Below are 12409 nucleotides of genomic sequence, written 5' to 3'. Positions count from 1 at the left end.
ACAGCAGCTGCAGTCTCAGCAGTTCTCCTGGCTCTTAAACCTGCAGGACAGCTCTTATCCAGGCTAGACACCGCTGATACTCACCTACTGCGTCTCTACAGATTCTTGTCCTGATAGCTCAATGTTTTTCCAGCAGATAAACAGTGTTTGCGGGCATTTATTGGAAAATTAAGTAAGGATAGTGTATTGTTTGTTTTTTTGGCAAGAAGAGAAGAAATAGTATACTAGCAGGCTGCAGAGTGCACTGAATGTGAGTGTGCCGCTTCAGTAAAATCTGTTTGATGTTAAACTTGTCTGCAGTTGTGTTATTCAGTAGAGGGTATTTAGGAACGTCTTTGAACATACCTCCCGTATCAGAAGCTGCTGCCAGCTGCTAAAACAAACAGATAGAGGCTCAACTTTGTAAGAGGATTTGTGGAAGAGTCTCAGAGTGTTTAGAATGGTCACCAAACTTTCCTCCCTTGTTTTGGTAAACCTCTGCACTGTCTGACAGCCTGTGAATAATTATCTTCCTGTGGAAGCTGAGCAGAAAACATGAATCTGTCTTTCAAAGCAGGTTCAGTTCAAAATGAGCCTAATCTGCATTTGAGTCTACTGTAGATTGTAATTACAGATATCTTGGGGTTTTAGTGTGGAAGAGTTGACCAATTAATAGTTCAAAACCATAATTACAGCTCTCATGGAAATTGTTAGGTTTAAGCAATGAAAGGAGGCAATTTTTAATAATTAACGGTGTTTGAAAAGACAGATGAATTGGCTGAATATTTTCATATTATAATGATTATGTGTATAGGTCAGATATGTTTGCAAAATAGAGGGAAATAACAAAAAACAGCAGGAATATTACTAATGCAACATTAATATTTATTTGCAGTTTACTGTGTCAACCCAAGAAATTCAGGTAAACCTTTAACCTTGTTTTGGTCTCCACCATTTGCTGTGTTTAATATCTGGATCTTAAGCAGTGAAATGCTACACTTTGTCCACCAGCTACCATCTTTATCTGTCTCCTGTGTACAGTTGGTTTGAAGGTGAAGCTGAAGTTAGGTTACAGGCCACAGAGCCAAAACAATAACGCTAAATTGTTCCAAAAAGCTGAGGCGAACACGTGGAAGTACCTCAAGCCCAGCATTCTTTGCAGTGTCCAGCATGGGGTGACTTTCCTGGTTGCAACATGTCTGATTGTATAGAAGTCTATGAGAAAATGACCCTACTTGTCACCTGCTGTATTCCTCATAATGAGTTTATTGTGTTCACTAGTTTCACGTCTTCTTCAATACACAAATGGTGATTATTATGGTCTTACTTTGAGTGAAATACAGAGTAAAACAGCATATGTTTTATTGCTTGAAACTCATGTAACCAACATATTTATGTTAACCCAAACCATGGTATTTTCCTAAATTTAGGCCCCGTTTATACGAGGATGCTCGTTGGTAAAAACGACAAAATATTTCATCAGAAGTGCCTTCCGTTTAGACGTGACGGCGTTTTTAGGGCTTAAAAACACAAAAATCTGAAAACCAGCCTCCATAGTCGAAAACTTGAATCCGCTCCGCCGTAGCGTATCCGTCTACACTGCCTAGACGCAAAACTCTGCTCAGATCTGCTCACGTCACGTACGTGTTTACGTAACATACATGTGCCAGTACAGGGAAATAAACAAACGTGGGATTATTTCCATGCATCGGACCTTCAAGCTGCTCTGGCAGCTCTAATAAACTTACAGGAGTATTTCCACCAAATGTACAGGATATGTACAGATAGTATTAGTGAACAGAGAAGGATCTGTAATTACCTCTATCACATTTTGGATGCACCGATTCGTCGGAGGGGAGCCAGACGGCTTTGGACGAGACCTGGGAGATCTAGTCTTTGTGGAAGGAGTAGCTGATGAAAATGTGTGGCGTGAAAACTTCCGCATGAGCAAAGATGCTCTTATCGCTTTAAATGATGTGGTCTGGCATGCAAACAATCCAATTCCACACACTTTTGCATCACCGTATGCAGCAGATTTCCTCCTGAAAACGCTCGTCTAAACGCGGAATAAAAAGTGAAGAAGCGACGCCACTTTTGCGTCTTCTGTTCGGACCGTCATCATGTAAATGTAGCCTCAGTCAAGTTGTTTTGTGGCCTAAACAGGTTCTGCACTGCAGGTGCTCGTGCAGCCGCAGTTGTGGCTCATATTGAAATTTGTAGGATAACCTTCAAAAAATGACGCGGTACTTTTCATATGTTATGATACCAACCGTTTTGGAGGATAGGTTGAAACAACTGAATTTGTTTTTGGATACATTTTGTGGATTGATGTTCTCGTCCATTTCCTAAGACATTGTACTGCCATGTTGTCATTTCCAGCAAAGCTCCAATGCAGTTTAAAAACACCCAGATTTTCAATGATCGGGAACATCAACACAATAAAAGGGCTTCAGTCTACACTAGTTATTTCACAACACTAAACATGGCAGGTTTTTGGAAAAGTGATTACAACAAAATGGTAAATTACATCACAAAATGACACCTGGGTTCTCTGAACATCACAGTTTTCCTTTAAAATGCAGAGTTATGTATCTCATATCAGAGGAGCCTTCAGCTGCATCATTTTTTATTTATTCATCTGATTTGTCTCTGTGACTTGCCTTGTTTGGATATTGAGATCCCAACCGTGCTGTCTGAAGCACTAAACGATGATCAAACTGAAAATAACAAGAGCTGATGGCACAGTGGACAGTTTAATTATATCAACTTAATTATAAGATATTTTCAGAGTATGATAATTACAGTGAAATATTATGTGAGCCCCCTTCCCTCAGACCTTTATCACTTTGAATCTCAGGATATTAATGCACACGTCTGTGAAAACTGGGTCAGTTCGGCGATATTTCCAAGGTAACAGAGGTCATTGTTACTGACTTCATCAATATCCAGTTTGGCAGCTCTCCCAGAACTTATCAGTGTGTGTATGTCAGGTTTTATGGACCAAAATGTTTTCGCCTTCTTCACCAAAGACATCATTTTAGCCATCAAGTGTATGAGGCACAGTGGAGCAATTAAAAGCTGGAGGCTTCATTTAAAGTGTGCCACATGTGCACATTTTCCTTCCATTAAGTCCTACCTGATAAAATGGACTGATAGACGATAATAAAAGGCAGATTTCAATCATGAGGTGTTAGAGCTGCACAGCTCAGGATAAGAATAGATGAATCTGTTTACCATCTTCTAAACAATTTATAGCTGCACAGCATCGGCAAAATGGATGTTGACCATCACAAATCAGAATATAGTTCAGCTCTGACGCTGTAAAAAAAAACATATTGTTAAATCTAGTTAGCTTAATGAATTTACAGAGCACATTTAAGAAAACAAAGTGCTTTTACAGACAAAAATTTCTCATTTGATTTAAACATATAACCAGAGAAATACAACAAAATTAAGTTATAAACATACACTGTAAAAAAACCCAGTTATTTTTACGGTTAAAAAACGGTAACTGTGGTCGCCAGAACTTTACCGTAATAAATACAGTAGAACTTTTTTTAATATTACGGTAAAATGATATTAGCACTGTTGATTTCACGTTTAAGATTGCCATTTTAGTCCATTTTTTACCGTATGAATAAAAAGTTTTTCCATCAAAAGAAATGCTGTTTTGCCACATAATTGACAAGAAAATACTTTATAAATGCCACATAAATTAAAGATTTTACCATTAAATATAGATTTTTGTTAGAGATATGATGTTTAGTACATTTAACAGTGAGAAAAAGTATTTTTTTTTACAAAAGATAAATGCAAAAATTACAATGATGGCTTGTATATTACAGTATATTTTGTGTCAAACACGGTGCCAGAGTATTTTACAGTGGAGTAATGCATTTTTATTTAAACTGTAAAAAAAAAAAAAATACTGTTTTGCCTGATATATACATTTACAGTGTTTCATTGTGACTGAAACTGAATCAACCCATTTATCATTTTACGGTCTTTTACAGTCATGGTTTAGCAGTTTAACATATGACACATAACCAGAAAAATACAACAACATTAAGTTATAAGCATAGATTAATAAAAAAAAAAACATGTCCAATCAACTAGTCATAACATTAGAGGAAACCAAGAAAAGGCATCACATGGTAATTACCTGCAGCTACTCTCTCTGTTACACTCAGCCCCAAGCTGATTCCTACTTCATGCTGAAAACATAAATCTATAAAAATCAGCTCACAAATATACAGTTTCATATTTCCCAAAAACTAAGTAATTGTGTAAAGCAGCAGGGCATCTACGTTTTTTTTTTTTTTGCAAGTGTTGCTCAAACAGGAGGGAATAGAGCATTTTTCAGGAACTATTTTCGACTGAGGACTAACATGCGAGTGAGTAATTATGGAAATAAGACTGTGTACATATAAATTGTATACATGGGGTGATTCAAAGTGCACCGTTTATCGTCATAAAGGAACATGTCACCCACATCAATGTTTTATTTTCATCTCAATCATGAAAATTTTATTATTCTTAAAAATCAGTGGGTGGTCACAGTGTTGCTGTATTTTTCAGAAGCCTAGTGTTTTTCAGGGTTTTAGTTATGTTTAGTGTTTCCTGTTTTATTATGTAGTTCTTCTTCCTTTCTTTTTGTTGCCATCAACTTTACTTTCTCCCTTTTTTATGCTTTCCCGCAATGATTATTTTCACCTCTCCTTGTTATCACTCTCCTCCCCATGTACATTCAGTCTGTGTGTTAGCCCTGTTTCACTGTCAGTTCGTCTTTGTATTCAGTGTGTAGTGTTCAGCCTTTTGTCCTACTGTCAGTACATTCATTTGGGTTTGTTTTTTACCTTTTGGTACAGGCGTTAGCTGTCTGCTCTTGGACTCTGCAGCTTGTAAGCAATTTTCCACAATAAATCAGTGAACTTTCCCTGCTGCTGCTGCATCAGTTTTTCTTTCTCAACCCCATAATTCCAATAATTCCTGTGATTATGGACACATCTCAGAATGGGGCCCTGGAGTTTTCTTACCAAAAGTCATTATGTGTATCCTTGAGGCTTAAAAAATGTCTTAAATGCATTTCCTCCCTCATAAAACATTTGCAAAGCTCATTTTTTAAAAAGTATTTTATCATGCATTGTTTAAATCGATGTTTGCTAGCTTGCAGTGTTCCGCCTTCTTGCTTTTGTTAGCACATCAGTACGCTTCCTTGCACATACTGCTCTACTCTTAATGAGGAATTTATGATGACTAGTACTAAACCAGTACCAAGAGTGTGTATTGTCATCTGCATGCTCACATGCATGCATGTACATCCCAAATAAAATGGATACCAGCTTGTTCCATACACTTACTGCTTAAATGAAATATTTTATAACTGGTCATTCTCATTAGCATAATCTCAAGATTGCTTCACCTCCAGTCCTCTTCAGTATTAAGTTAATCATGTTTTCCCACCATGTACAAGCTTGTGAGAATTTGTTTTTACCATTTAAAGATAATGCAAACCAATGATTGTTTTTTTTAAATTGTCATTTCATATCTATCCATTCTTACAACACAAGACACACTGATAAACTTCATCTACTCTGTTTTCTTTTGCCTACGGAGGCTCCATACTTTTGAATTATCATATTCATGTAGTTAACCCTTTATCAGGCAAAGAACTATACTTGGTAACTTCAGGTAATATTTAGAGAAAAAAGTTGCAAATTTACTAGATTAAAGTGGCAAATCTACAAGAAAAAAAGTAGCAGATTTAAGAGATTTAAAGTGGCAAATCTGCGCGAAAAAAAGTTGCAGATTTGCGAGAAAAAAAGTGGGAAAAAAGCTCCTTTTTTTTCTGAATTAACACTCCTGATTTTGTTTTATATTAATTTGTTCAAGAAATATGGTCAAAACAGGTTAAATGCAATACGGGACATTAACGGGTTAGAATTGTTAAATGGGTTTCAAATTTTAGCTTTTTGAAATTAGCTGCTTTTTCACATTTCTGTTTCCAGTCACACAGATATTTTGGAGAAGTCACTTCTTGTCACAGTCACACAGTCTTGCTAAGGGATTTAATGAGTTAAGGTGAAGCATAAAGCTGTATACTGGAGATTATAGAACATTTAAAGTGTTGGAAATGGCTACTCTTGTAGCTGTAACAAGCAGCGCCGCTAGCATCAGTTAGCCGCTAGCTTTCGCTAATGACCGAATTTCACTGCTTTCCCGCATTTCACAATAAAGAAATAAGAGTTATCAGAACTATTGTCCCTTGTTTTCAACCCCAACTTAAAGATATAAGTAACAACAACTCACAAACTTGTTTTTGAGCAGACAACTGGCTTCCTTTGTTGTGCTAACTTACATTATTGCCCTAAATGTCAATAATTTATATTTCCAAGTTTTACCAACTTAAATCACTGTTTTAGGCCAAAAAATACAAGTTGGCTTTTTTGCAGTGTATGGTGTAAATAAATATATACATCATATTAAAATAATAATAATAATAATAAAAACAATAATAATAACAAAATAAACATTTTTTTTCTTCCCCATGCAGTTTTCACTGGCTAAACAAGTAAACACAGCAGCTCTATTTTGGATCACATGCACAGGATGAAGCAGTTTGATGAATCGATGAATTTGCATCAGCTCCAAATAACATTAACCTTATTTCACCTGAGAAACTTCAATCTCACCTCTGTCTGACCTGTAATTTAACAAGTCATTGTGCTGCCGCTTTCTCGCTCTCTCTCCCTTTCTTTCTCACTCTTTCATTCACACCCCACCCTCTCTCTTTCTCTCCTTTCTCTAAATGGCTGTCATGAGTCATGCAGTACATTTAAATGTTAAATACTAAGGTGGAGGTCATGAGCCATTTCCCAACACATTACCGGCTAATGGTTCATATCTTAATAACCTTACCAGTCTGGTCATATTCTCTTAGGGGGATATTAAGACCACAGAGTTTGGATGGAAGCACTGGAGCTGTATGACTCAGGCTTTCACTGCGGAGATTGATCGTCAAAGTGCGAGTTGTTTGTTGGGGGAGACAGATTAGCTCTGCTGAGATGAGGAAAAGCTTTTCTTTGGAAAGAGAGAAAATATTCTGACACCCTATAATAGATGGAACAACAATCTGGGAGAAGTTTTACTTGGCTGTGCGGTGGTACACACACACACACACACACACACACGCCACCTGGGGAGATGATGATCTGCGTCCCTGCGTGAATTGTCTTGGGATTTTAGACAGCTTAGTTAAAAAAAGATATATTAAGCTGTAGCGGTGAACAACATGACAATCTCAAATCATGTGGAAACGCATGAAATACTTTATTTTTGACGTTATATTATATGCATGTGTATATATGTGTATTTGCTTGTATAAATCAGCGTTTAGACATACCGTATAGCCTAAGACGTGTGTGTATGTGTGTTCTGACAGGAAAAAAAAAACATTATTGGAAATGCAGCATTGCCTGTCTCAGACTCACCCACACTGCCTTTAGCAAGCCATCAATTTGCTGGCTTGTACTATGCAAGCTAGAGTGTGACAGGCCGGCTGTTACACACTGCTCCAGAGCTTACTTAGGCTATTATAGATTCATCAATAGATGCATAAAAACCTCACAAAGTGATTCATTGAATTCACATAACAAATACTAATAACTAATTAGGATGACATGTTGACTTGTCAAGCACAGGTGGAGCTAATTACATTAATGATGGCTGCTTTCTACTTCCAGTAGGAGTTTCAGTGTCAGGGTCCTTGTTTGTGTTGACTTGTTGCCATGGCTTCCTGCCACACCGTAATGAAATTAAGTTGTTGTTAACCCCTTTTTGTATTGAATTTGGTCAGTGTTACATAAACACAACACTGGGCTTTTTATGGATGTAATCCACCAAATAAAAGGAGATTCCTGCACTGTAAAAAAGGTGTGTCTAAAAACAAGATAAAAACACTAAATCTGAAGGAAATTATCTTGCTGCATGGACAGATAATTTCAATTTACAAGATTTCTTAAATTAAAATTAAGAAAGTACAGCTGTCACTTACTGTTGATGCACAGAGCAGCCATCTTGGATTTTTAGGTTGGGGTGAATGAGGTTCTTCCGACTTTCAGTAGAGTTGAAATTTCCCGAAAGGGAACTCAAAAAAAACTGACTCCCCAGTTCAAATGGAACACACCATTAGCCTTGCTGTTATAAATGGCGTCAACCATACTTTGTTTAAAAGTGCAGTAAGGAAACTATACTGGAGCTTTGTGTTAGCTTCAGAAAATTGAAAATTGAAATTAAAGTGTTTCATTACTTGATTGGCATCATCTTTTTTATCATTGCGCCACCAGCAGTGGCTCATTAATCAGCTGCAATTCGGCAATTTGTGAAACTGTCACGAAATTAAACAATCTTATTCGTGCTCCCCGAAACGATTTCACAAAAAAAAAAATTGTGCTGCTCAGGACGACTTTAAAACTAATATATTTCAAAAGGAAGCATCTTTCGTGCTTGCATCAAATATTTTACAGCTGTGAGGTTTTGGTTCTGATGATCACATTTATGTGTTTTTAATGTCTGTATAGATGTTTAAAATGGACATCTTGTCTTTCTGTAATTTATAGGTCCCGGGAGTGCACTGTTTTCATGCGCAGGCGACACATATGACAGAAAATAAGAGAGTTTTCGTGTTTCTTTCCGGTCAGAATGTATGAATTTCATTATTATATGTATACTGATCATTAACAATACTGCAGAGTTGTGTAGTGGCCATCGCTAAGAAATAATTCTGCTTCTTTTCTGAAAAATATCGTCATTTCATTGGTTTGTTGCATGAATTTAAGCTACAGTTCCCATTAGTATCAGCGGCCGTTGCTATAGTTCGGGGAGCACGAATTAGATTATTTAATTTCGTGACAGTTTCAGGAATTGCCGTGAGACTGGGTTGAGACAACCAGTAATGTCCAACACAGGTATACAAGACAGCTTCTATAAAAACCCTATTCCCATCCTTCTCTTGTGCTTTTTTAAAATATATATATATTTTTTTTATTTACCAAATCTAACTGTTAAAGTGTTAGCAATAAAAGCTTAATTCCATGAAAGGTCTCCGGCTGAATTCCCAGTTAGCGATACAATCTAGTAGTATTTCTAAAAGACTTTATTATGGCTAGAGGACATCATTAAAAAAGTGTGTCCTCATGGTACAGGTATCTGCAGGGTTACTAAGTAACTGCACTTTTGTGTTGCTTATCTTTGAAATTAAGTGCAACACATATCAATGTACACAATGTGTAGTGTGTTCGAAAGATGTCTTTTTGCTGTAATGATCTCCACAAGCTTTCTTTGAACTAGTTTTAAGCTGCAGCCTACTGATGCTCAGAGCTCAAAGCCACCAACAGGACAGCGCTTTATCTGGGTGAACGGTGCTTTGTGTTTGCTTGGACGTGTGTGTGTGTGTGTGTGTGTGAGATAACTGTGTATGTGTGCCAGTTTCCCAGCATGCCTTGACATCCCAACTCTAATGGATGGCATCTTCAGATGTGAAAAGGTGAATAGAAGTCCGACTGGAGTTTTACTCTGCAGTTTGTCACTACAAATTGGTGTGTTGGTGTGTCAGCGTGTGTGTGTGTGTGTGTGTGTGTGTGTGTGTGTAGATATAGTGTGAGTGTGCTTCTCGGTGTGTGTGCTTAACACAGCACAGCGTTGCTCAGCTTTACAGGCTGCTGTGTTACTGTATGTTCATGTATATATTACTTCTGCTGTGTGATTTTTGCATCCGCTGAAAACAGAACAGCCAGCTTGATTTCAGCCTCCAGTTGGGCTTGTGGCCTTTGAAGAAGTGAAGTGTCTACTTGCTTCTACTCACGCTGTGCCTTTAATCTGTTGTCCCTAAAAATACACGCACACAAACAAAAAGCCACACTGCTTCTAAAATCCTTTTAAAGGGACGTTCAAAATAGCCAAATGCCCAGATAATCGCTGTGTTCTTATCGGCTCAAATTTCCAGGGAATAAACTTTTCTTAAATTAGCAACTTGCTGAAACTCTCTGAGGTGCCAGTGTCGACTGTCTCCACTTCATAAAAAAACTCTTTGTGATACTCCCTTTGGGTGTGCTTCAGAAATGTCAGGGAGCTGAATCTTCTCACTGCAGGCAAAAGACAAAATGCCATTGTAATATGTAACAGTGTGTCCCTATGTTTCTGGGTACTAGAAAATTAAGAAATATTATTAAACATGACCTAGATGCCATTAATAAAAAGTAAAAAGTAATTTAAATATCGATAAACATATCAGTGTAGACAATCTCTGAACTAATTCACTATTGGTCTGAAGATGATACACTGTAAAAAAAAAAATGTCTGTAGATTTTACGGTGAAAAACTGCTAAACCATGACAGTAAAAGACTGTAAAATGATAAATGGGTTAATTCAGTTTCAGTAACAATGAAACACTGTAAATGTATATATCAGCCAAAACAGTATTTTTTACTTTTTTATTTTTTTTCTAAATACATTACTCCACTGTAAAATACACTAGCACCGTGTTTGTAGCAAAAAATATACTGTAATATACATACAAGCCATCATTTATTTTTTGTAAAAAATACTTTTTCTCTCTGCTAAATGTACTAAATACCACATCTCTGCCAGAAATATACTGTAATATTTAATGGTAAAATCTTAAATTTATGCAGCATTTATAAAGTATTTTCTAGTCAATTATATGGCAGAACAGCGTTTCTTTTGATGGAAAAGCTTTTTATTTTTTACGGTACAATATGGAATAAAATGGCAATCTTAAATGGGAAATCAACAGTGCTAATATAATTTTACCATAATATTACAAAAAAGTTGCACCGTAGTTATTACGTTAAAGTTCTGGCAACCACAGCTGCCGTTTTTTTTACCTTAAAAACTACAGTTTTTTTTTTGTTTTTGTTTTTTACAGTGTATAGCCTCTGTAGGCAAGGCTATTGTTCTGCCAGCTGACATCTGGATATCTAGACAACAGTCTGATTGGCATCTTGAGACATGACAATGAAGTTGCTGCATTAACAGCACACTGTAAAACTTTTTACTGTAAAATTACAGTAAATTACTGGCAGCAGTTTCGCCAGTAAGTTACTGTAAAATTTACAGTACCTCTTCTGTATTATAGAAATACAGGTTAATTTACTGACAAACTGTCTCGAAACAAAGAAAAAAAATAGCGTGACGTTTAAATGTTTAACTCTAAATTATGTTACAACTAATCCATGAAAACGCTATATTAGCATTACTTGAAAAACAACACATTGTGATTATTTCAGCCCAGACAAAAATGGAATAAAACTTTTCTTCTTTTCAAAAATAACAGCTTTATTTTCCCGACATGCTCAGCTGAAAACAGCAAATTCCTGTAAAAATATAATTTTGACCGTTGGAATGCCTGAGCAATCATGATAACTCCCACAATACATTGTTGTTGTTTTTTTAGTTTGCCTTTGACAAGAATTGATAATTTAATTTTTACTGTGGTATTTCTACAATTAAAAGCAGGTACTCTACTACTTGATTAAGCCTGCAATTCAGTGCATTTTCCAAAACACAGTCCTGCAAATATTTCAGAATAAAAGCCTTGTGTTACCAAATCTGTTACCAAAGGGCTTTTATTTTTAAACAGAAACAGAATGTGTTAAGCTAAAAATAATTTTGTTCATTCCTGATACATATTCTACAGATATAGCAACTGTAGTAAAAGATTTGTTGTTGCTGTTACAAAGTTAACACGACCGTCAAAACATGTCGAGTAGTTGAGACCATGAATCTCTAGATGCAATAGCTACTGTGTGCACTGCTCTACAAAACAAACAGTTTTTTTATTCTTTATTTGTGGATTAATGTTGTAAATATTTGGCCTTGTTACAACATTTTTTGTTGTAAATATGTTAGTTCCACTCCAGTGCAGTAGATTATATTTATGTTAATAGTTCTACCATGGGAGGACAGCTTATGCAAATGCAGATGTTTTGTAATTTGTGTTTAAAATGCAACACACTTTGAATACAATAAATAACTTGGGTCTGATGTTAACACTGCTGCTGGGTTTTTTCTAAAGTTTACTTGTTGACTCTGTGTGGGTTTTCCTCCCACAGACACACAGGTCAGGTGAAGTGGAAAACTTATGATCATAACAAATGATCACATTACTTAAAAAGAAAGATCTGACCAGAAGTTTCTCAGTGAAACTTGGTCACAAAATAATGTCATTATTAAGTAGAAATAACACGAAGGCAACCATATGATCAAATAAATAACACTATATTATATGCAATTTATGTTGTTGTTGTTTTTTTTTACCTGAACCGACCATAAAACAATGAAAACATAATGTTTTGTGTTATATTTAGCATGATTTAAAGCTGCAGTGATGGTTGCTGGACAAATAAAAAG

Source organism: Centropristis striata, chromosome 14, assembly GCF_030273125.1.
Source record: "Centropristis striata isolate RG_2023a ecotype Rhode Island chromosome 14, C.striata_1.0, whole genome shotgun sequence".
Classification (NCBI taxonomy): domain Eukaryota; kingdom Metazoa; phylum Chordata; class Actinopteri; order Perciformes; family Serranidae; genus Centropristis; species Centropristis striata.
The sequence above is the reverse complement of the archived record's forward strand: the minus strand, read 5'-3'. Positions refer to the sequence as shown.